Source organism: Salmo salar, chromosome 01 (assembly GCF_965601325.2).
Source record: "Salmo salar chromosome 01, fSalSal1, whole genome shotgun sequence".
NCBI lineage: Eukaryota > Metazoa > Chordata > Actinopteri > Salmoniformes > Salmonidae > Salmo > Salmo salar.
The window spans coordinates 97,055,765-97,081,009 of NC_138291.1; the positions used below are offsets into that span (position 1 = coordinate 97,055,765).

The following is a 25,245-nucleotide window of genomic DNA, read 5'->3' on the forward strand; positions in this document are numbered from 1 at the left end:
CTATCAAGTATTTTAGCTTCTTTTCAGATGCATTTTATACCTAAATTTTACTGTTTTGCCCTCGTCCCTGACCCAGACTTTTGAGCTACTATGTTTTTCTATGAGAAAACATGAATAATTACACATGATGTAATGTTATCTTCTAGAGAAAGACTCAATCAAATAAAATCTATATCAATAGATATTATTTCCACAAAATATACCTGTCCTTTGGTAGTGGTGTCATTTCCACCACTGAGGGCAAATTCCTTCTTTCTTCTTTCTTTCTTCCTTCTTTGACCTGACAGGTCATTTTGACAGATGTCAGCATTGCAGCAACAATCGTATACCTTAGTTATAGTTATATAGTAGCTCATCAGGTAGTAGCCTATGTTTTCTCTCAGGTTGATACAGAGAGACTCATCCATGCTTTTATTACAAACAGGCTTGACTACTGCAATGCTCTCCTGTCTGGTCTACCTAAAAACTACTGCCTGTGAGATTTAAAATTCATTTTAAGATTCTTCTATTGGTTTTTAAATCAATCCACGATTGTGCACCCCTATACATGTCAGACATTCTTTTAAGTTATGTACCCAGTAGGTCCCTCAGGTCCTCTGGCACTGGACTTTTAACTATCCCAAGGTCTAGAACCATTACAAAAAAAGATTGCAGTATTTGCATGAGGTAGACACTGCTTCCGAAATAACAGTTTTATTTGCTGCAGTAAGTTTGCAATGTAAGAGTGCAGCAAAACTGCTGTTCAACTGCAGTACACTACATTTATTATTAAAACACACCTTAAAGCACACCTTTTTAGCTTTTCTTTTCCTTAAGGGGCTTTTTAGTCATTCCATTTGTGTTATTCTTTAGTTTTTATCCTCGTGTTTGTTGTGTAGTAAATGTTTCAGTTTTTAATTTTCATTGTCATTATTTTCTTTTTCCTGTGAAGCTCATTGTGTTGCATTCCATGTCTGAAATGTGCTGTAGAAATAAGGCTTGATTTGATTTGATTTGGTATTGGCTACGTTTTATTTACAAAAAAAATCTGATTACAAGTTTATTTGACCAGTACACTCCAGGCATGGTACATTTATATTTCACAATCATGAAGATACTTCCTATTTCAAGTCCATTCACCAGCTCCATTATTCACCAGCTCCATTATTCACCAGCTCCATCATTCACCAGCTCCATTATTCACCAGCTCCATTATTCACCAGCTCCATCATTCACCAGCTCCATTATTCACCAGCTCCATTATTCACCAGCTCCATCATTCACCAGCTCCATTATTCACCAGCTCCATCATTCACCAGCTCCATTATTCACCAGCTCCATCATTCACCAGCTCCATTATTGTCATAATGTAACTTTAAGGAAACGACTCCCTCTGCTGGCCAAATAAGATAACATTCCTTTAGTCTCAGAACTGTATTGACTCAGGTCAATCTCTCCCTTTCCACAGGCCTTGTTTCATGTACAGTATGGCTTCCATTTACTCTGGTATTCACATTATGCTGAAAAACCCCAAGACACCCCGGGTAGAAAAACTGAACCATGCCCATTTTACACTGATGATACAAGTGTTTTATTAAATGTCATGATTTCTAACATTTTTTTCTCTCCAGGTTATAATTGAAAGGATTCAGGAGTTGCCTCAGAGACCTCCTCAGCGTCTGTCTCCACTGTGCTGAGCTTCTGTAAGGGCATCCTGTCCTCCCCAGTCCTCTCTGTCACATTCAGGGACCTACTGACCATCAGGGCCTGGATGGCCGAGGATGACCCACGTGTTGGCTAGCACCTGAGTAGGGACATCCGTGGTAAGGTGGACACCATCCGGCAGTCTGCCCTCTTCCTGCCAGACCACCTCCAGGTGTATAAGGAGGAGCCAGGGATGAAGAAAAGGCTGGCAGGGAAGGGCCTACTCTGCCCAATCCACTCAATACTTACAAAGCTCTGTGACACTGCTCTCCATTATGCGGTCAGGTTGAGTTCCCTCCCGCTGTTCTTCAGGTTCTCACTGGACGCCTACTGTAAAGGAGAGGATAATAAAGAACACAGTTAATCACCGCGGTGGATTTCATTAACGTGGTGACTCTCAAAGACATGTTTGACGGTGAAAACTGCAGCTTAGCTCTGCTGGCTTTGGAGAACCTCTTGAATTTATGCTTGACGGCAGACATTTACAATGTGTCGGCTGACAGGATAAAGCACAAGGAGGTTCAGTTGTTTTTCTATAGGAAGGTGGTTAGGATGTTGTTTGACAATGCCCAATCCCATTATATCAGCATGGTACCGCTGTCTAAAAGCCCTGCTCAGTCTCAACCACCTGATCACAGAGCCGGACGTGGACGAGCTGCTGTCAGCAGGATGGATCGACTCCGACTGCACAGAGCCACGGATTAGGAAGGCACACGAGGCCTTCATCTCCTCTGTTCTCCTGACCTACGCCAAGCTGAGGAGCTCCTGGCTGTCATCTGCCACCCAGCAGTGGATGAGTTCCGACAGCCTGTTCTTCCAGAGTCAGTGCAAAGGACGCTTAGCAGTGGATTTCTTTTTCTTTTCTTTTTTTTCCCACCTTTATTTAACCAGGCTAGTTGAGAACAAGTTCTCATTTACAACTGCGACCTGGCCAAGATAAAGCAAAGCAGTGCGACACAAATAACAACACTGTCACGTCCTGACCAATATTTAGGTATTATTTCTATTATATTTGGTCAGGACGTGGCAGAGGTATATTTGTTTTGTATTATGGGGTTTTGTGTGTGGTGTAGTGGGGTGTATTAGTTTGGTATAGGTTCTAGGTTTGTTTTTCTATGTGTAGTTTTGGGTGCTGGACTCTCAATTGGAGGCAGGTGTTTCTAGTTGCCTCTGATTGGGAGTCCCATAAGTAGGTGTGTGTTTGTTTGGTTTTCGTGGGTAGTTGTTTTTGCACTGCGTGTTGTGTGCCTGCAAAACTGTTCCTGTCGTGTATATTGTTTTCCAGTGGATGCGTTACTCCTTTTTTGAATTAAAACATGAGCATCCATATTCCCGCTGCAGTTTGGTCTATTCAACACGGCTCTTTTTGTGACAGAACTACCCACCACCAAAGGACCAAGCAGCGGAGAAGAGGACAGAGGCAAGTGAGGGAGGAATGTTGGAGGCAGCCCCAATAATTTTTTAGGGGGGGGCACAAGGGCTATTTGGCGGGGCGAGATTACAGCCCCAGGCCAGCTCCCCGTACCCTTGTAGGGCAGACTGGACAGGTCCCGTGCTTTGGGGTTGGGGCTGTGGTGAGGCCTGGGATTTTCAGGCCGGTAGGCAAGGTACCAGCGCCCCGCATGTGCCAGGGCGAAGTAGGCATCGAGCCGGAAGGGGTGATGCCAACCCTGCGCTCAAGACCGCCAGTGCGCCCTTTCGGTCCGGTGTTTCCCGCTAGATGCACTAGCATGGAGGTGCGTGTCTCCAGGCCGGCACGTCCAGTACCAGCCCCACGCATCAGGAGTCTAGTGCGTCAGCCCAGCACCGCCAGTCAACAGTCGTCGGAGCTGCCCGCCAGTCAACAGTCGTCGGAGCTGCCCGCCAGTCAACAGTCGTCGGAGCTGCCCGCCAGTCAACAGTCGTCGGAGCTGCCCGCCAGTCAACAGTTGTCGGAGCTGCCCGCCAGTCAACAGTCGTCGGAGCTGCCCGCCAGTCAACAGTCGTGGGAGCTGCCCGCCAGTCAACAGTCGTCAGAGCTGCCCGCCAGTCAACAGTCGCCGGAGTGGCCAGACTGCGCTGAACTGCCGGAGTGGCCAGACTGCGCTGAACTGCCGGAGTGGCCAGACTGCGCTGAACTGCCGGAGTGGCCAGACTGCGCTGAACTGCCGGAGTGGCCAGACTGCGCTGAACTGTCGGAGTGGCCAGACTGTTCCCCGGCCCAGCCCGAGGGGCCCTCCTGTCCCCCGGCCCAGCCCGAGGGGCCCTCCTGTCCCCCGGCCCAGCCGAGGGGCCCTCCTGTCCCCCGGCCCAGCCCGAGGGGCCCTCCTGTCCCCCGGCCCAGCCCGAGGGGCCCTCCTGTTCTCCGGCCCAGCCCGAGGGGTCCGTCTGCCTGGCGCAGCTATCGGCTCCACCGAAGTGGGCGACGCCGAGGGTGGAGCAGGGTCCACGTCCTGCACCGGAGCCACCTCCAGGATAGGTGGGTTGGGGAGGGAGGGTGTAGCACAGTGCCGTCGTTGACGGCAGCCACCCTCCCTTCCCTCCCTTATTGTTTAGGGGGTATTGCTTTTTGGTTTTGTTGGGGTAATGGGGATTTTTTTGTGTTTTCTTTTAAGGTGCATTCCGGGGTCTGCACCTTTAGGGGGGGTAATGTCACGTCCTGACCAATATTTAGGTATTATTTCTATTATATTTGGTCAGGACGTGGCAGAGGTATATTTGTTTTGTATTATGGGGTTTTGTGTGTGGTGTAGTGGGGTGTATTAGTTTGGTATAGGTTCTAGGTTTGTTTTTCTATGTGTAGTTTTGGGTGCTGGACTCTCAATTGGAGGCAGGTGTTTCTAGTTGCCTCTGATTGGGAGTCCCATAAGTAGGTGTGTGTTTGTTTGGTTTTCGTGGGTAGTTGTTTTTGCACTGCGTGTTGTGTGCCTGCAAAACTGTTCCTGTCGTGTATATTGTTTTCCAGTGGATGCGTTACTCCTTTTTTGAATTAAAACATGAGCATCCATATTCCCGCTGCAGTTTGGTCTATTCAACACGGCTCTTTTTGTGACAAACAGAGTTACACATGGAATAAACAAACATACAGTCAATAACACAATAGAGAAAAAGTCTATGTACAGTGTGTGCAAATTAGGAAAGATAAGAGAGGTAAGGCAATAAATAGGCCTTTGTGGCGAAATAATTACAATTTAGCAAATAAACACTGGAGTGATACATGTGTAGAAGATGAATGTGCAAGTGGAGATACTGGGGTGCAAAGGAGCAAAAAAATAAATAACAATAGGGGGATGAGGTAGTTGGATGGGCTATTTACAGATGGGCTATGAACTGGAAGGAAAGGCGGCCAAAGGAGGAATTGGCTTTGGGGGTGACCAGTGAAATATACCTGCTAGAGCGCGTGCTACGGATGGGTGCTGCTATGGTGACCAGCGAGCTGAGATAAGGCGGGGCTTTACCTTGCAAAGACGTATAGATGATCTGGAGCCAGTGGGTTTGGTGACGAATATGAAGTGAGGACCAGCCAATGAGAGCATACAGGTCGCAGTGGTGGGAAGTATATGGGGCTTTGGTGACAAAACGGATGGCACTGTGATAGACTGCATCCAATTTGCTGAGCAGAGTGTTGTAGGCTATTTTGTAAATGACATCGCCGAAGTCAAGGATCGGCAGGATGGTCAGTTTTACGAGGGTATGTTTGGCGGCATGAGTGAAGGAGGCTTTGTTGCGAAATAGGAAGCCAATTCTAGATTTAATTTTGGATTGGAGATGCTTAATGTGAGTCTGGAAGGAGAGTTTACAGTCTAACCAGACACCTAGGTATTTGTAGTTGTCAACGTATTCTAAGTCAGAACCGTCCAGAGTAGTGATACTGGATGGGCGGGCAGGTGCGGGCAGCGATCGGTTGAATTTAAAAGCAGTTGGAGGCCACGGAAGGAGAGTTGTATGGCATTGAAACTCGTCTGGAGGTTAGTTAACAGTGTCCAAAGAAGGGCCAGAAGTATACAGAATGGTGTCGTCTGTGTAGAGGTGGATCAGAGAATCACCAGCAGCAAGTGCGACATCATTGATGTATACAGAAAAAACGAGTCGGCCTGAGAATTGAACCCTGTGGCACCCCATAGGTGCAGACAACAGGCCCTCCGATTTGACACACTGAACTCTGTCTGCGAAGTAGTTGGTGAACCAGGTGAGGCAGTCATTTGAGAAACCAAGGCTGTTGAGTCTAAGAATGTGGTGATTGACGGAGTCGAAAGCCTTGGCTAGTTCGATGAATACAGCTGCACAGTATTGTCTCATTGATGGCGGTTATGATATCGTTTGAGCGTGGCTGATTTGCACCCATGACCAGCTCGGAAACCAGATTGCATAGTGGAGAAGGTACGGTGGGATTCGAAATGGTCGGTGATCTGTTTATTAACTTGTCTTTCGAAGACCTTAGAAAGGCAGGGTAGGATAGATATAGGTCTGTAGCAGTTTGGGTCTAGAGTGTCTCCACTTTGAAGAGGGGGATGACCGTGGCAGCTTTCCAATCTTTGGGGATCTCAGACGATACGAAAGAGAGTTTGAATAGGCTAGTAATAGGGGTTGCAACAATTTCGGCTGATCATTATAGAAAGAGAGGGTCCAGATTGTCTAGCCTTGCTGATTTGTAGGGGTCCAGATTTTGCAGCTCTTTCAGAACATCAGCTATCTGGATTTGGGTGAAGGAGAAATGGGGGAGGCTTGGGCAAGATGCTGTGGGGGATGCAGGGCTGTTGACCAGGGTAGGGGTGGCCAGGTGGAAATCATGGCCAGCCGTAGAAAAATGCTTATTAAAATTCTCAATTGTTGTGGATTTATCGGTGGTGACAGTGTTTCCTAGCCTCAGTGCAGTGGGCAGCTGGGAGGAAGTGCTCTTATTCTCCATGAACTTTACAGTGTCCCAGAACATTTTGGAGTTTGTGCTGCAGGATGCAAATTTCTGTTTGAAAAAGCTAGCCTTTGCTTTCCCAACTGCCTGTGAATATTGGTTCCAAACTTTCCTGAAAAGTTGCATATCGCGGGGGCTATTCGATGCTAATGCCGTATGCCACAGGATGTTTTTGTGCTGGTCAAGGGCAGTCAGGTCTGGAGTGAACCACGGGCTATATCTGTTCCTGGTTAAAAAAAAATTGAATGAGGCATGCTTATTTAAGATTGTGAGGAATGCACTTTTAAAGAATAACCAGGCATCTTCTATTGATGGAATGAGATCAATATCCTTCCAGGATACCCAGGCCAGGTCGATTAGAAAGGCCTGATCGCTGAAGTGTTTTAAGGAGCGTTTGACAGTGATGAGGGGTGGTCGTTTGATCGCATACCCATTACAGACGCAAGCAATGAGGCAGTGATCGCTGAGATCCTGGTTGAAGACAGCAGAAGTGTATTTGGAGGGCAGGTTGGTTAGGATGATATCTATGAGGGTGCCTGAGCACTGACAGCCTGTTCTCCATAGGACGCTCAGCAGTGGATGAGCCCCCCGACAGCCTGTTCTCCATAGGACGCTCAGCAGTGGATGAGCTCCGACAGCCTGTTCTCCATAGGACGCTCAGCAGTGGATGAGCTCCGACAGCCTGTTCTCCATAGGACGCTCAGCAGTGGATGAGCTCCGATAGCCTGTTCTCCATAGGACGCTTACAGTGGATGAGCTCCGACAGCCTGTTCTCCATAGGACGCTCAGCAGTGGATGAGCTCCGACAGCCTGTTCTCCATAGGACGCTTACAGTGGATGAGCTCCGACAGCCTGTTTTCCATAGGATGCTCAGCAGTGGGTGAGCTCCGACAGCCTGTTTTCCATAGGACGCTCAGCAGTGGATGAGCTCCGACAGCCTGTTCTCCATAGGACCCACCTCTTGCAAAAACTGCTCACTCTCCAACAAATTAAGAAAGTTATCCTAAGCATGAGCTATAGGACAGACTAGAGCTTCAGATGTCCTCCGCAGAGCAGTCCAGCACATTGTGGGGAGAGAAGATCCTCAACTTGGCCAGCAGAGTGACCAGCTATGGGACTGCCAGGTCAGTAGTATGGATGCCAGCATCTACCCAGTTACCACAAACCTACCAATGATCTCGCTATACTTCTCAGAGGACGAAGTGCTTCATGTAGCTGAAGTTCTCCTCAGCTCCCTACTTCAGAAGACACCAGACTACGCCACTGAGAAGCTGTCTGTCTCTCTCATTTCCAAACATCTGCTTGAGAGCCTCATTCTAGTCGAGTTACCCATGACTTACTCTGCTATGGTCAGATGTGTCACTCAAAGGATTGTGGGGATTCTCAGCAGCACCCCAGACATGACCCCAGGCCATCCAGCACTCATGAAGTTAAGTGAAGTCAGTTGTTCAACAGCTGAAGATAAAGTAAGTGCAGTAACTCAGTCAGACGGTGATGTCACTGAAGCCCCCTCTGCTTTGAAGAGACTGGAGGCCATAGCCCAACACATACTGAGCTCTAGTACAACTGGAGCCTCTATAACCCTATCTCAAAGTCAAGCCGATAACCTTTTAAGCTTACTTCAAGTCACCGATGCTCTTAACCCAGATCGAATGTCATCTGAAGACTTTTCAGGGCTCTTTTTGTTCTTATTCCTCATGGTCACAGACACACAGCTACATAAGGACGTGAAGCCTGCAGTGACAATACATCTGCCGAATCAGCTCTTCAGTCTCATGGGGTCACTTCTGGCAGGGAATAATTCCCATCATGTTTTAAAGATTGTGCATGGGAGTAGCCTCTTGGAGGCAGCTTTGGCAGCTCTCCTTTCACACTGCAATAAGGGCCTCTCAAACTGTGGACAGCTCTGCTTGGCTGACTTTCCTAAAAACCATCCATGATTTCATCCAGTCCCTGATCCTATTGATAATCCACAGAATGAGCAGTGTCTGTCTCAACCAAGAGAAATGCCCCACCTACTTGGTCAATAGCAAGGTGGCTGTTATGGCTTTGTCTACTGTCCCAGGAAACACTGTTCTCCGTACAGCTCCTGCTTGCGTCTTTGAACACGCTGTGCAAGGCCATGACCTCCAGCCTCAGCAAAACCAAGCAGCTAGATGAGACCCTGAGCCACTTGCTGGGGAAGAGCACTGCTGTTATGGGCCCTGCCATCCAGGCCAGCCTGCTAGTCTGCTAGGCCAGACCTTCTCTGTGGATGCGATGACCGGGATGGTGAGGAGCGAGCTGGCCTGCGCTTGCCTACAGGATGAGCCTAGCGAGGGCATCACCCAGGAGAGTCTAAGTCACGTGGGTCTCTATAGGAACTTCAGCCAGCAGATCCTACGAGAGCTGTGCCCATCCTAGCACCCCATGGACTTCCTGGTCTCATCGCTCCACTTCTTTTCACTCTCTCATTCCACAACAATGTACGTTTCTTTTTCATTTTTAGATTGACATTGACATTTTAGTCATTTAGCAGACACTCTTATACAGAGCCACTTACAGTTAGTGCATTCATCTTAAGATAGCTAGGTGGGACAACCACATATCACAATCATAGTAAGCACTCTTTTCCTCAACAACGTAGCTATCAGCAAAGTCAGAGCTAGTAAAAGAAAAAGAGATCAGACTTGGTAGTGTGTTCTGAGATGGTAGTGTGTTCTGAGATGGTAGCGTGTTCTGAGATGGTAGTGTGTTCTGAGATGGTAGCGTGTTCTGAGATGGTAGGGTGTTCTGAGATGGTAGCGTGTTCTGAGAAGGTAGAGTGTTCTGAGATGGTAGAGTGTTATGAGATGGTAGCGTGTTCTGAGATGGTAGCGTGTTCTGAGATGGTAGAGTGTTCTGAGATGGTAGCGTGTTCTGAGATGGTAGAGTGTTCTGAGATGGTAGGGTGTTCTGAGATGGTAGCGTGTTCTGAGATGGTAGCGTGTTCTGAGATGGTAGGGTGTTCTGAGATGGTAGCGTGTTCTGAGATGGTAGCGTGTTCTGAGATGGTAGCGTGTTCTGAAATGGTAGAGTGTTCTGAGATGGTAGCGTGTTCTGAGGTGGTAGTGTGTTCTGAGATGGTAGAGTGTTCTGAGATGGTAGAGTGTTCTGAGATGGTAGAGTGTTCTGAGATGGTAGGGTGTTCTGAGATGGTAGAGTGTTCTGAGATGATAGCGTGTTCTGAGATGGTAGCGTGTTCTGAGATGGTAGAGTGTTCTGAGATGGTAGCGTGTTCTGAGATGGTAGCGTGTTCTGAGATGGTAGCGTGTTCTGAGATGGTAGAGTGTTCTGAGATGGTGGAGTGTTCTGAGATGGTAGAGGGTTCTGAGATGGTAGAGTGTTCTGAGATGGTAGTGTGTTCTGAGGTGGTAGTGTGTTCTGAGATGGTAGAGTGTTCTGAGATGGTAGAGTGTTCTGAGATGGTAGCGTGTTCTGAGATGGTAGGGTGTTCTGAGATGGTAGAGTGTTCTGAGATGATAGTGTGTTCTGAGATGGTAGCGTGTTCTGAGATGGTAGCGTGTGTCACGTCCTGACCAGCAGAGGGAGCAATTGTATTAGTTTTGGTCAGGACGTGGCAGAGATTTTGTGTTACGTGTAAGTTGATTGTTGGACTCCCAATTGAAGGCAGGTGTGTTGAGTTGCCTTGATTGGGAGTCCTATATAGTAGTGTGTGTTTTTCCTTGGGGTTGTGGGTAGTTGTTTTTGCACTGCGTTTGTTAGCCTGCAAAACTGTTTATGTCGTGAGTATTGTTTATTGTTTTCCCTGTGGATGCTTTGCGTGTTTTTATTAAAGAAATATGAGTATCCACATTCCCGCTGCGCCTTGGTCCATTCCTGACAACAGACCTTACAGAACTACCCACCACCAAAGGACCAAGCAGTGGAGGAGGAAGGAGCATCGGGTTGATGAATGGACTTGGCAGAGTGAACGACGATTCTGGGAGGACAAACTAAGGGAGCTAAGGGAACCCGAGAGGCAGCCCCAATAATTTTTTTGGGGGGGGCACAAGGGCTGTTTGGCGGGGCGAGATTGGAGCCCCAGGCCAGCTCCCCGTACCCTTGTAGGGCAGAGACAGACTGGACAGGTCCCGTGCTTTGGGGTTGGGGCTGTGGTGAGGCCTGGGATTTTCAGGCCGGTAGGCACAGTACCAGCGCCCCGCATGTGCCAGGGCGAAGTGAGCATCGAGCCTGAAGGGGTGATGCCAACCCTGCGCTCAAGACCGCCAGTGCGCTTCTACGGTCCGGTGTTTCCCGCTATACGCACTAGCATTGAGGTGCGTGTCTCCAGGCTGGCACGTCCAGTACCAGCCCCACGCATCAGGCGTCTAGTGCGTCAGCCCAGCCTCGCCAGTCAGGAGCTGCCAGAGCTGCCCGCCAGTCAAGAGTCACCAGAGCTGCCCACCAGTCAAGAGTTGCCAGAGCTGCCCGCCAGTCAAGAGTCGCCAGAGCTGCCCGCCAGTCAAGAGTCGCCAGAGCTGCCCGCCAGTCAAGAGTCGCCAGAGCTGCCCGCCAGTCAAGAGTCGCCAGAGCTGCCCGCCAGTCAAGAGTCGCCAGAGCTGCCCGCCAGTCAGGAGTCGCCAGAGCTGCCCGCCAGTCAGGAGTCGCCAGAGTGGCCCATCTGCCCGGAGATGCCCGAGTGGCCCGACTGCCCGGATCAGCCAGAGTGGCCCGACTGCCCGGATCAGCCAGAGTGGCCCGACTGCCCGGATCAGCCAGAGTGGCCCGACTGCCCGGATCAGCCAGAGTGGCCCGACTGCCCGGATCAGCCAGAGTGGCCCGCCTGCCCGGATCAGCCCGAGTGGCCCGACTGCCCGGATCAGCCCGAGTGGCCCGACTGCCCGGATCAGCCCGAGTGGCCCGACTGCCCGGATCAGCCCGAGTGGCCCGACTGCCCGGATCAGCCCCAGTGGCCCGACTGCCCGGCTCAGCCCGAGTGGCCCGACTGTCCGGAGCTGCCAGAGTGGCCCGACTGTCCGGAGCTGCCAGAGTGGCCCGCCTGTCCGGGTCTGCCAGAGTGGCCCGCCTGCCCGGATCTGCCAGAGTGGCCCGCCTGCCCGGATCTGCCCGAGTGGCCCGACTGCCCGGATCAGCCCGAGTGGCCCGACTGTCCGGAGCTGCCAGAGTGGCCCGACTGTCCGGATCAGCCAGAGTGGCCCAACTGCCCGGATCAGCCAGAGTGGCCCGACTGCCCGGATCAGCCAGAGTGGCCCGACTGCCCGGATCAGCCAGAGTGGCCCGCCTGCCCGGATCAGCCCGAGTGGCCCGACTGCCCGGATCAGCCCGAGTGGCCCGACTGCCCGGATCAGCCCGAGTGGCCCGACTGCCCGGATCAGCCCGAGTGGCCCGACTGCCCGGATCAGCCCGAGTGGCCCGACTGCCCGGCTCAGCCCGAGTGGCCCGACTGTCCGGAGCTGCCAGAGTGGCCCGACTGTCCGGAGCTGCCAGAGTGGCCCGCCTGTCCGGGTCTGCCAGAGTGGCCCGCCTGCCCGGATCTGCCAGAGTGGCCCGCCTGCCCGGATCTGCCCGAGTGGCCCGACTGCCCGGATCAGCCCGAGTGGCCCGACTGTCCGGAGCTGCCAGAGTGGCCCGACTGTCCGGAGCTGCCAGAGTGGCCCGCCTGTCCAGATCTGCCAGAGTGGCCCGCCTGTCCGGGTTTGCCAGAGTGGCCCGCCTGCCCGGATCTGCCAGAGTGGCCCGACTGCCCGGATCAGCCCGAGTGGCCCGACTGTCCAGAGCTGCCAGAGTGGCCCGACTGTCCGGAGCTGCCAGAGTGGCCCGCCTGTCCGGATCTGCCAGAGTGGCCCGCCTGTCCGGGTCTGCCAGAGTGGCCCGCCTGCCCGGATCTGCCAGAGTGGCCCGCCTGCCCAGATCGGCCAGGGTGCCCCGCCTGTCCTCCGGTCCAGCCCGAGTGGCCCGCCTGTCCTCCGGTCCAGCCCGAGTGGCCCGCCTGTCCTCCGGCCCAGCCCGAGTGGCCCGCCTGTCCTCCGGCCCAGCCCGAGTGGCCCGCCTGTCCTCCGGCCCAGCCCGAGTGGTCCGTCTGCCAGGGTCAGCCCGAGTGGCCCGTCTGTCCGGCGCAGCTATCGGCGCCACCGAAGTGGGCGACGCCGAAGGTGGAGCGAGGTTCACGTCCCGCACCTGAGCCACCTCCAGGATAGGTGGGTTGGGGAGGGAGGGTGTAGCACAGTGCCGTTGTTGACGGCAGCCACCCTCCCTTCCCTCCCTTATTGTTTAGGGGGTATTGTTTTTTGGTTTTGTTGGGGTATTGGGGATTTTTTGTGTTTTCTTTTTTAAGGTGCATTCTGGGGTCTGCACCTTTAGGGGGGGGGGGGGGGGGGTACTGTCACGTCTTGACCAGCAGAGGGAGCAATTGTATTCGTTTTGGTCAGGACGTGGCAGAGATTTTGTGTTACGTGTAAGTTGATTGTTGGACTCCCAATTGAAGGCAGGTGTGTTGAGTTGCCTTTGATTGGGAGTCCTATATAGTAGTGTGTGTTTTTCCTTGGGGTTGTGGGTAGTTGTTTTTGCACTGTGTTTGTTAGCCTGCAAAACTGTTCGTGTTGTGAGTATTGTTTATTGTTTTCCCTGTGGATGCTTTGCGTGTTTTTATTAAAGAAATATGAGTATCCACATTCCCGCTGCGCCTTGGTCCATTCCTGACGACAGACCTTACAGCGTGTTCTGAGATGGTAGCGTGTTCTGAGATGGTAGAGTGTTCTGAGATGGTAGCGTGTTCTGAGATGCTCACCTGTACATTGTGGGATTTCCTGCTGCTGATAATAGCTGTAATAACCCTCCAGTAAATGTCCAAGTTAACTTCCTGTACCATCACTGACAAACATGGGTGACTAAAACAGACATCATTCAGAATTTCACAGAATTTCTCTTGAAAACAAATTAATAATAAAATACAACGAATAACGAAGTTTCTTGCCAGCTGCCTGATTCCAGAAACCTGCTTAAAACCTGTTGGGGATAGGGGGCAGTATTTGCACGGCCGGATAAAAAAGTACCCGATTTAATCTGGTTACTACTCCTGCCCAGTAACTAGAATATGCATATAATTTGGATAGAAAACACCCTAAAGTTTCTAAAACTGTTTGAATGGTGTCTGTGAGTATAACAGAACTCATATGGCAGTCAAAACCCTGAGACAAATCTGAGACAAATCCTGACAGGAAACTGAAATCTGATGTGTGGATATCACTTCAAACATTTGCCATTGAAACACACAGGGGCTTGTGAATCATTTAGCACTTCCTATGGCTTCCACTAGATGTCCCCAGTCTTTACAAAGTGGTTTGAGTCTCCTACTATCAATATTGACTGAAAGAGAGGCCGTGGAACTTGGTCACAGGGGATGGGCCATTACCATTGTGACGTCGGCGCCCATGGGTACTCTCCCTTTTCGAAACGTTTTGAAAAACAATGCAACCGTCCCAATGGAATATTATTGAAGCCCTGGTTGAAAAAGCCCCTAAAGATTTATGTTATACAACGTTTGACATGTTTGAACGAACTTAAATATATATTTTTTTGCTCATTCCTGACGACAAGTCAGACGCACACGGTACATTTTCACTAGCCTTCGGAGCGCGCTAACACTATTTGGACATAAATGATTAACTTTTTTGAACAAAACTACATTTGTTATGGACCTGGGATTCCTAAAAGTGCCTTCTGATAAAGATATTCAAAGGTAAGGGATTATTTACAATAGTATTTTTGATGGTTGATCGTTCCAAGATGTCTCCAACATTTATAGCCTAGACTTTTTTTCTGGGCATACCACGTCGTTTATTGCAAAGTGTGATTTCCCAGTAAAGTTATTTTTAAATCTGGCAAAGCGATGGCATTCAAGACATGTTAATCTATAAGTCTTTGAATGACAATATTACATTTTAACAATGTTTTCGAATAGTAATTTTGTAAATTGTAGCGCTAATTCACCGGAAGCATTTGAGGGAAAAGATTTTCTGAACGTCATGCGCCGATGTAAAATGCTGTTTTTATATATAAATATGAACTTTATCGAACAAAAAATGCATGTGTTGTGTAACATGATGTCCTAGGAGTGTCATCTGATGAAGGTTGTCAAAGGTTAGTGCTGCATTTAGCTGTGTTTTGGGTATTTGTGATGCATGCTAGTTGCTTTGAAAATGGCTGTGTGATTATTTCTGGCTGGGTCCTCTGCTGACATAATCTAATGTTTTGCTTTTGCTGTAAAGCCTTTTTGAAATCGGACAATGTGGTTCGATTCAGGAGAGGTGTATCTATAAAACGGTGTAAAATAGTCATATGTTTGAGAAATTGAAGTTATAACATTTATGAGGTTTTGCATTTAGCGCAACGCGATTCCACTGGCTGTTGATTAGGGTGGCACTGGCCCAGACAGGTTAAAAGTGTTCTGACTCATTGCATCTCAGATGATGTCTGCCTTGGTAGTAAGTATTCACTGTGACTTTTGATGTGCTGTGCTTTATTGAGGACTGTTCATCCAAATAAATGAATGCCGCTGAAAAATATTATTTGAGGTAGAATCATGCAAAATCTAGTTATGGTTAAGGTAGAATGTGTCCTCACTTACAAACCTGCTTCCATGCTTCAAGAGGGACAAAACAAAGCATTGGATTGGCTTTGGCATTGACTTAACATGGAATTGAAGGGTAAATGTGTTTCCTATTTAGCGTAGAAACCTCCTTAGGGCATTGCAGAAAGAAACAGTCTGGCAGTCCGTTACAAAGCATGTCACGCTTCTCCTGCTCTGCACTGTCTCCCGTGTCTTGGATGTGATTTGGGGGAAGAATTGGTTTAGCTGTGGAAAGCCAATGTTGGGCTGCAGCAGTAAGTGTCTCCCTCCCTGTCTCAGTCTCAATCTGCAGCAGGGAGAGTGACTCCCTGTCCCATTTAATCAAACTGAATCTGATTTCATTTATCAATATGGCTCCCTCTCACCTCACTGCAACTCTGCAGGAATAACTAACGTTAGGTGTTACCATACACAACTACAATCCCTCACTGGGTGTCCACAAGACTTACAAACAGGAATGTTGTCTCACTCCAATTGGTGTTCCAGTATTTCTGTTTTTCTCTGTTCTCTCTCTGGGTTACACTTAGTACATTGAGAACCCACACAGGATGTAGTATTTCTCTCTCTTTCTGTCCTTTGTCTCTGGTTCAACTCCCACTGTCCTCTCTTCTCTCAGTTTCTAGTGAAGGAGTCTGGCAAGCAGACAACCCTGACCGCTGCTCTGACCATGCCAGCGCTGGACACTCTGCTCCGTCATGGGGAGGGGATGCTCTCCAACCCCCACGACGTGACCCTGGTGCTGGGGGCCCTGCAGTTTGTCCCCCTTGAACATCTGATCATGGAGGTTGCCACACTACCTTTGAGTCCATCCACGAGGCTCTGTTTGCAGTCATCCAGTGTCACCCGCAGGTTAGTGGCCTAGGTTCGATACATGTCACTTCATGCATCTTTTTATGTTTTTACCCAATCCTTGGGCATAAGAATGGTTCTTTCTGGGAATGCTTTTAGTTGATGTCATTGTGATTATGAAACTTTGATTAATTTATTTTATCTCTCAATATTCCCTTTGTCCATGGAGTTCTTTGATGTATTTTGGAGCGCGTCTTGTGCTCAATAACACTACAGCAGAGCACATTTTGCCTGGGGTTTGATAACACTACAGCAGAGCACATTTTGCCTGGGGTTTGATAACACTACAACAGAGGACATTTTGCCTGGGGTTTGATAACACTACAGCAGAGGACATTTTGCCTGGGGTTTGATAACACTACAACAGAGGACATTTTGCCTGTGGTTTGATAACACTACAGCACAGCTGGTTTGCCTGGGGTTTGATAACACTACAGCAGAGCTGGTTTGCCTGGGGTTTGATAACACTACAGCAGAGGACATTTTGCCTGGGGTTTGATAACACCACAGCAGATGACATTTTGCCTGGGGTTTGATAACACTACAGCAGAGGACATTTTGCCTGGGATTTGATAACACTACAACAGATAACATTTTGCCTGGGGTTTGATAACACTATGGCAGAGCACATTTTGCCTGGGGTTTGATAACACTACAGCAGAGGACATTTTGCCTGAGGTTTGATAACACTACAGCAGAGCTGGTTTGCCTGGGGTTTGATAACACTACAACAGATAACATTTTGCCTGGGGTTTGATAACACTATGGCAGAGCACATTTTGCCTGGGGTTTGATAACACTACAGCAGAGGACATTTTGCCTGAGGTTTGATAACACTACAGCAGAGCTGGTTTGCCTGGGGTTTGATAACACTACAGCAGAGCTGGTTTGCCTGGGGTTTGATAACACTACAGCAGATGACATTTTGCCTGGGGTTTGATAACACTATGGCAGAGCACATTTTGCCTGGGGTTTGATAACACTACAACAGATAACATTTTGCCTGGGGTTTGATAACACTATGGCAGAGCACATTTTGCCTGGGGTTTGATACCAGTACAGCAGAGGACATTTTGCCTGGGGTTTGATACCAGTACAGCAGAGGACATTTTGCCTGGGATTTGATAACACTACAACAGATAACATTTTGCCTGGGGTTTGATAACACTATGGCAGAGCACATTTTGCCTGGGGTTTGATACCAGTACAGCAGAGGACATTTTGCCTGGGATTTGAAAACAATACAGCAGAGCACATTTTGCCTGAGGTTTGATAACACTACAACAGAGCTGGTTTGCCTGGTGTTTGATAACACTACAGCAGAGCACATTTTGCCTGGGGTTTGATAACACAACAGCAGAGCTGGTTTGCCTGGGGTTTGAAAACACTACAGCAGAGCACATTTTGCCTGGGGTTTGATAACACAACAGCAGAGCTGGTTTGCCAGGGGTTTGAAAACACTACAGCAGAGCACATTTTGCCTGGGGTTTGATAACACAACAGCAGAGCTGGTTTGCCTGGGGTTTGATAACACTACAGCAGTGCACATTTTACCTGGGGTTTGATAACACTACAGCAGAGCACATTTTGGGGTTTGCATCACTTCTCTGAAGTACAACACAAGGAGCCTTGTTTTGTGCTCTTCTAATCTCTGGTCGGGGATTAGTTTCATATTCACAAGTAGGTTCTTCTGATTTTCCTTTTACCCAGACACCCTCAGGGTGTGAGGATCAATCATTGTCAGTGCTGTGGATTCCTTCTTCTCCCTCCTTCCCCTGAACCACAACTCAAGCCATGCTTCTCGGTAATCGAAAGCCCTAGGACTTGAATATGTCCATGTATAAGAGTGTCTGATTTGTGTTTAATTTGCTGTTCACGATAGAAAAAACAGTACTTCCTTTAATGTGTCATAAACAATGGAATGCAAGGCTTAGACGGGTAGATGGAAACAGTGGTTGCTTGTAAAGGTGCTAGCACAGACATTGTGCACTGCAGCAAAGGGAATATTAGAGTTGCTCTCTTGGCAAGTGAAACGGTTGGCATGCCTAGTGTTTTATCCTGCAGCCAGGAAATCTATTTTAATGTAATTTGGTGCAAACATCAGTGTCCACTGATCCACGGTGCGGACTGACCCTTAGAAATATTTAGTCTTGTTCATAATAATAGTTCTCGCTGAAGCAAAATTTGAATCATACCTTTTCACTACCAAATCACATTAACTTTATTCAATTTACAATACTTTGACAATAGCAAGCAACTCTATGCTATATGGTTTTTCATTCTCAATCCCCTGTAATGATGCGTCTCCTGAAGGCTTCCCTTCTCCCTGTAATGATGCGTCTCCTGAAGGCTTCCCTTCTCCCTGTAATGATGCGTCTCCTGAAGGCTTCCCTTCTCCCTGTAATGATGCGTCTCCTGAAGGCTTCCCTTCTCCCTGTAATGATGCGTCTCCTGAAGGCTTCCCTTCTCCCTGTAATGATGCGTCTCCTGAAGGCTTCCCTTCTCCCTGTAATGATGCGTCTCCTGAAGGCTTCCCTTCTCCCTGTAATGATGCGTCTCCTGAAGGCTTCCCTTCTCCCTGTAATGATGCGTCTCCTGAAGGCTTCCCTTCTCCCTGTAATGATGCGTCTCCTGAAGGCTTCCCTTCTCCCTGTAATGATGCGTCTCCTGAAGGCTTCCCTTCTCCCTGTAATGATGCGTCTCCTGAAGGCTTTTGACACTGTGTAGGTGCTGCCTTGGGAGGCCTTATACTTGCATGGACAAATAACATCTGTCTACACACCTGTCACACAGGTTTACCTAAATGTTCATACAGAATCTTCCTTGGCAGCTGCTGCTCCGATTTCCCTAGCTTGATTCAGCCTATCACACAAGCACCCAAGGGAGTGACTAGCTTACCCCATGACTATTATACTCAGTCAACCTTGGATCCAGGCCAGCACCTAAGTTAGCCCGTTTCCACTTGACATTGAACATATTTTGGGGGTGCTAAGCAAAGAAAACATCCCACTGCCTCCCACTGTAGGCAATAAAACAGAATAACTTCAGAATCAATTTCTGAAAAGGGCTGTTGGTCTGTGCCAGATGCGTGCTTAAGTGGAGGCAGATGTGCTCTGGAGAAGGGCACGTCTTTGGCGTGAACACTGGAGGATGTGTGGAAATGATTACCTCGCCAACTGATGACTCATAGGAACATGGTAGCTCCTGAGCCTGAGAATTGAGGGCATTTTTTTCTCTTTCTCTCATTGGGAGATAGCACATGGCACCTTCCTCTCCTCGGCCCATACCAAAACAATTACAGACCTCCAAGAACAGGGTCTAACAACCGTCTGACAAATATAGACCCATACAAATGCTTCAGTTTGATTATGTATTTGATTTTTTTCTTCGCAAATGTAAAATGCTTTAAAAGCATTTTATAGCTAAATGTAATACAATCTAAATGTCTTTCAAATGTAATTTTGTCGAAGTTGAACTTTTTGTAACGTGGCCCTTTTTTGGAATGTGCCCAGGTGAAAGCGGTGCAGTCTTACCTCAAGTGTTTGGACCGCCTGGAGGTCTCCTCATGCACGAGGGGAGACAGAAGGGTGAGGCTGAGCGAGGGGAGACAGAAGGGTGAGGCTGAGAGAGGTAAGGCCATCGGTTCATGTAATCATTTATTCACTCACTCAGCCACTACTTCATACGTTAATCCAAATATTCACCCATTAACTCATAATCTCAATTGATAGGAATGACATTGGCATTTACAGGAATTGTGTGCATCCTATATATTATTCAGCAGTTTCTATTTTCCTGCTGGTTCCCATTGAAGAACAGCGACCAACCATCTTCATGTGTACTAAATGTCTTCATGTGCACTAAATGTCTTAATGTGTACTAAATGTCTTCATGTGCACTAAATATCTTAATGTGGACTAAGTGTCTTCATGTGGACTAAATGTCTTCATGTGGACTAAGTGTCTTAATGTGTACTAAGTGTCTTAATGTGTACTAAGTGTCTTAATGTGTACTAAGTGTCTTTATGTGTACTAAGTGTCTTTATGTGTACTAAGTGTCTTTATGTGTACTAAGTGTCTTCATGTGTACTAAATGTCTTCATGTGTACTAAATGTCTTCATGTGTACTAAGTGTCTTCATGTGACTAAATGTCTTCATGTGACTAAATGTCTTCATGTGACTAAATATCTTAATGTGGACTAAATGTCTTAATGTGGACTAAATGTCTTCATGTGGACTAAATGTCTTAATGTGGACTAAGTGTCTTAATGTGTACTAAGTGTCTTTATGTGTACTAAGTGTCTTTATGTGTACTAAGTGTCTTCATGTGACTAAGTGTCTTCATGTGACTAAGTGTCTTCATGTGACTAAGTGTCTTCATGTGACTAAATGTCTTCATGTGGACTAAAGTCTTTATGTGGACTAAATGTCTTCATCTGGACTAAATGTCTTCATGTGGACTAAATGTCTTCATGTGGACTAAATGTCTTCATGTGAACTAAGTGTCTTCATGTGCACTAAATATCTTCATGTGGACTAAATGTCTTCATGTGGACTAAATGTCTTCATGTGGACTAAGTGTCTTTATGTGGACTAAGTGTCTTTATGTGGACTAAGTGTCTTCATGTGACTAAGTGTCTTCATGTGACTAAGTGTCTTCATGTGACTAAGTGTCTTCATGTGGACTAAGTGTCTTCATGTGGACTAAGTGTCTTCATGTGGACTAAGTGTCCTCATGTGGACTAAGTGTCTTCATGTGGACTAAATGCCTTCATGTGGACTAAATGCCTTCATGTGGACTAAATGCCTTCATGTGTACTAAATGCCTTCATGTGCACTAAGTGTCTTCATGTGCACTAAATGTCTTCATGTGGACTAAATGTCTTCATGTGGACTAAATGTCTTCATGTGGACTAAATGTCTTCATGTGGACTGAATGTCTTAATGTGGACTAAATGCCTTCATGTGTACTATATGTGTTTTTCAGCCTAAAGGGCACCCTTAATCATCACACCGCTTGACAAATATACTGTATGACACAGACAGCCTGTTGTTTTAGAAGTTGACATGATATTTAGCCTGGGTTCTTCCCAAGGGACTCCTCTGTATAAATGTGCTGTCAGTGTCAAACAACTCCAGCATGCTTAGGGGATGTGATTTTGGGAAAGAGGTCATCATAATGGGAGATTTTAACATCAATTATGAAGACAAGTCTTGTAGGAAAATCCTCAAACAGATCACTAATACCTTTGACCTTATACAGCTAGATTTTAAAGGGCCAACCAGGGTGGCTTGTTGTTCTAAAACACAGATTGATCTGGTGTTCAGTAATAAACCAGAGAGAGTGACTAAATCATTCAATATGGTTACTGGGCTATCTGATCATAATCTGACACTTGAAGCCAGAAAGCTTTCTAAGAGCAGGTTTAACCTCTCTACTGTTAGAAAGCCGGATCAACTAAGAATACCTAAGAGTGAATTAAATTATTTTGAAAATGCAATTAAGGGAATTAACTAGAATGATCTCTAGTCCTATACAGATGTGGAAGCTGATTATCAGGTTTTTATATCCACAATCCAGACTACAATAAATGGCTTCCTAAAGAAAATCAAATCCAAACCTGGCAAAAATAATACTCTTCCTTGGCTACATGGAGAAATCTGGAAACTGACAATTAAAGATCATGCTCTAAAAACAGCCCTGATGTCCAAATTAGAGCATGACAGACATAGGTTTACCATGTTAAGAAATAAGGTGATGAAAGAAATCAGACAGGCCAAGGCAAACTTTTTGATCAACATAATTGGTGAAGCAAGGGGAATTCTAAATTGATCTGAGAGAATCTAAAAAAGTCAACAGGGAAAACCATAGTAACACTGCACCCCCCCACTGGGTTCCTGGGTTCAGCGCTAGTGAAGGACACTCACCGAGTCTTCATCATAAGGGAGGTTTCTGAGTCAGAGGGGAACAAGGTGATTATCTCACTAAAGAACTCTAAAGCCAAAGATGTTTTTGGGCTGGACTCTACCTTTCTTAAAAACTACAAAGAGTCACTCATTGGCCCCATTACTAAGGTCACCAACACATCTATTGGTCAGGGGGTGTTTCCAAGGGTCTGGAAGTCGGCCATAATAACGGCCATCATTAAATCAGGCAACCCTGCTGACGTAAGAACTACAGGCCCATTAGTGTATTACCTGTGGTGTCCAAGGTTGCTGAAAAGTGTGTAGCAGAGCAACTGATTGCCCACCTCAACAACGGCCCCTACACATTACTCTCCATGCAGTTTTGCTTCAGAGCAAAACACTCCACAGAAACGGCCAACTGCTTTCTTCTGGAAAATGTGAAGTCCAAGATGGACAAAGGGGGCGTTGTTGGGGCTGTGTTTCTAGACCTAAGGAAAGCTTTTGATACTGTTAACCATGAGGTTCTCATCACAAAACTGTCCAAGTTCAACTTTTCCCCCGATGCCTTGAGATGGATGAAATCATACCTAGAAGGCAGAACTCAGTGTGTCAGAGTGATGATGTGGGCGTGCCCCAAGGGTCAATACTGGGGCCCCTCCTGTTCAGCCTGTACATTAATGATCTGCCTTCTGTCTGTACTGGGTCTGAAGTTAAAATGTATACAGATGATACAATGATATATGTGCATGCAAAGAGCAAACAACAAGCTGCACAAGAACTCACTACTGTAATGGTCCAGGTGACAAAGTGGCTCAGTGACTCATGTTTGCATCTCAATGTGAAAAAAACTGTCTGCATGTTCTTCACAAAGAGGGTAACTGATGCTACTGAGCCAGATATCTATGTGTCAGGGGAGAAGCTCCAGGTGGTATCTGATATTCAGTACCTTGGCATCATACTTGATTCCAACCTCTCTTTTAAAAAAAGGTAACTAAAAGTTAAACCTAGCTCATTTCTGATTCATGCGAAATTGTTTGACTACAGAAGTAACAAAACTGTACTTCAATGCTATGATACTCCCCCACTTAACATATTGCTTGACTAGTTGGGCCCAAGCTTGCTGTACAACATTAAAAGCCATTCAGTCTGTCTGCATGCTACGTGATTCTTGAGTTTCTCTGTCTGCATGCTACGTGTTGCTTGTTCTATGTTACTCTGTCTGCATGCTATGTGATGCTTGAGTTTCTCTGTCTGCATGCTACGTGTTGCTTGTTCTATGTTACTCTGTCTGCATGCTATGTGAGGCTTGAGTTTCTCTGTCTGCATGCTACGTGTTGCTTGTTCTATGTTACTCTGTCTGCATGCTATGTGTTGCTTGTTCTGTTTCTCTGCATGCTACGTGTCGCTTGTTCTGTTTCTCTGTCTGCATGCTACGTGTCGCTTGTTCTATATCCTCTGTCTGCATGCTACGTGTTGCATGTTCTATATTTCTCTGTCTGCATGCTACATGACGCTTGAGTTCCTCTGTCTGCATGCTACGTGTTGCTTGTTCTATGTTTTTCTGTCTGCACGCTACGTGTTGCATGTTCTATATTTCTCTGTCTGCATGCTACGTGTTGCTTGTTCTATGTCACTATGTCTGCATGCTATGTGTTGCTTGTTCTATGTTACTCTGTCTGCATGCTATGTGTTGCTTGTTCTATGTTACTCTGTCTGCATGCTCCATGTTGCTTGTTCTATGTTTCTCTGTCTGCATGCTACGTGTTGCATGTTCTATACTGCTCAAAAAAATAAAGGGAACACTTAAACAACACAATGTAACTCCAAGTCAATCACACTTCTGTGAAATAAAACTGTCCAGTTAGGAAGCAACACTGATTGACAATAAATTTCACATGCTGTTGTGCAAATGGAATAGACAACAGGTGGAAATTATAGGCAATTAGCAAGACACCCCCAATAAAGGAGTGGTTCTGCAGGTGGTAACCACAGACCACTTCTCAGTTCCTATGCTTCCTGGCTGATGTTTTGGTCACTTTTGAATGCTGGCGGTGCTTTCACTCTAGTGGTAACATGAGACGGAGTCTACAACCCACACAAGTGGCTCAGGTAGTGCAGCTCATCCAGGATGGCACATCAATGCGAGCTGTGGCAAGAAGGTTTGCTGTGTCTGTCAGCGTAGTGTCCAGAGCATGGAGGCGCTACCAGGAGACAGGCCAGTACATCAGGAGACGTGGAGGAGGCCGTAGGAGGGCAACAACCCAGCAGCAGGACCGCTACCTCCGCCTTTGTGCAAGGAGGAGCAGGAGGAGCACTGCCAGAGCCCTGCAAAATGACCTCCAGCAGGCCACAAATGTGCATGTGTCTGCTCAAACGGTCAGAAACAGACTCCATGAGGGTGGTATGAGGGCCCGACGTCCACAGGTGGGGGTTGTGCTTACAGCCCAACACCGTGCAGGACGTTTGGCATTTGCCAGAGAACACCAAGATTGTCAAATTCGCCACTGGCGCCCTGTGCTCTTCACAGATGAAAGCAGGTTCACACTGAGCACATGTGACAGTCTGGAGACGCCGTGGAGAACGTTCTGCTGCCTGCAACATCCTCCAGCATGACCGGTTTGGCGGTGGGTCAGTCATGATGTGGGGTGGCATTTCTTTGGGGGGCCGCACAGCCCTCCATGTGCTCGCCAGAGGTAGCCTGACTGCCATTAGGTACCGAGATGAGATCCTCAGACCCCTTGTGAGACCATATGCTGGTGCGGTTGGCCCTGGGTTCCTCCTAATGCAAGACAATGCTAGACCTCATGTGGCTGGAGTGTGTCAGCAGTTCCTGCAAGAGGAAGGCATTGATGCTATGGACTGGCCCGCCCGTTCCCCAGACCTGAATCCAATTGAGCACATCTGGGACATCATGTCTCGCTTCATCCACCAACGCCACGTTGCACCACAGACTGTCCAGGAGTTGGCGGATGCTTTAGTCCAGGTCTGGGAGGAGATCCCTCAGGAGACCATCCACCACCTCATCAGGAGCATGCCCAGGCGTTGTAGGGAGGTCATACAGGCATGTGGAGGCCACACACACTACTGAGCCTCATTTTGACTTGTTTTAAGGACATTACATCAAAGTTGGATCAGCCTGTAGTGTGGTTTTCCACTTTCATTTTGAGTGTGACTCCAAATCCAGACCTCCATGGGTTGATAAATTGGATTTCCATTGATTATTTTTGTGTGATTTTGTTGTCAGCACATTCAACTATGTAAAGATAAAAGTATTTAATAAGATTATTTCATTCATTCAGATCTA

General features: G+C 47.5%; 1 pseudogene; it reads left to right on the top strand.

Annotated features, from left to right (window-relative positions):
• The window catches only part of LOC106610625 (unhealthy ribosome biogenesis protein 2 homolog), a 41,806-nt pseudogene that overhangs the window by 11,756 nt on the left and 4,805 nt on the right, over window positions 1-25,245 (top strand).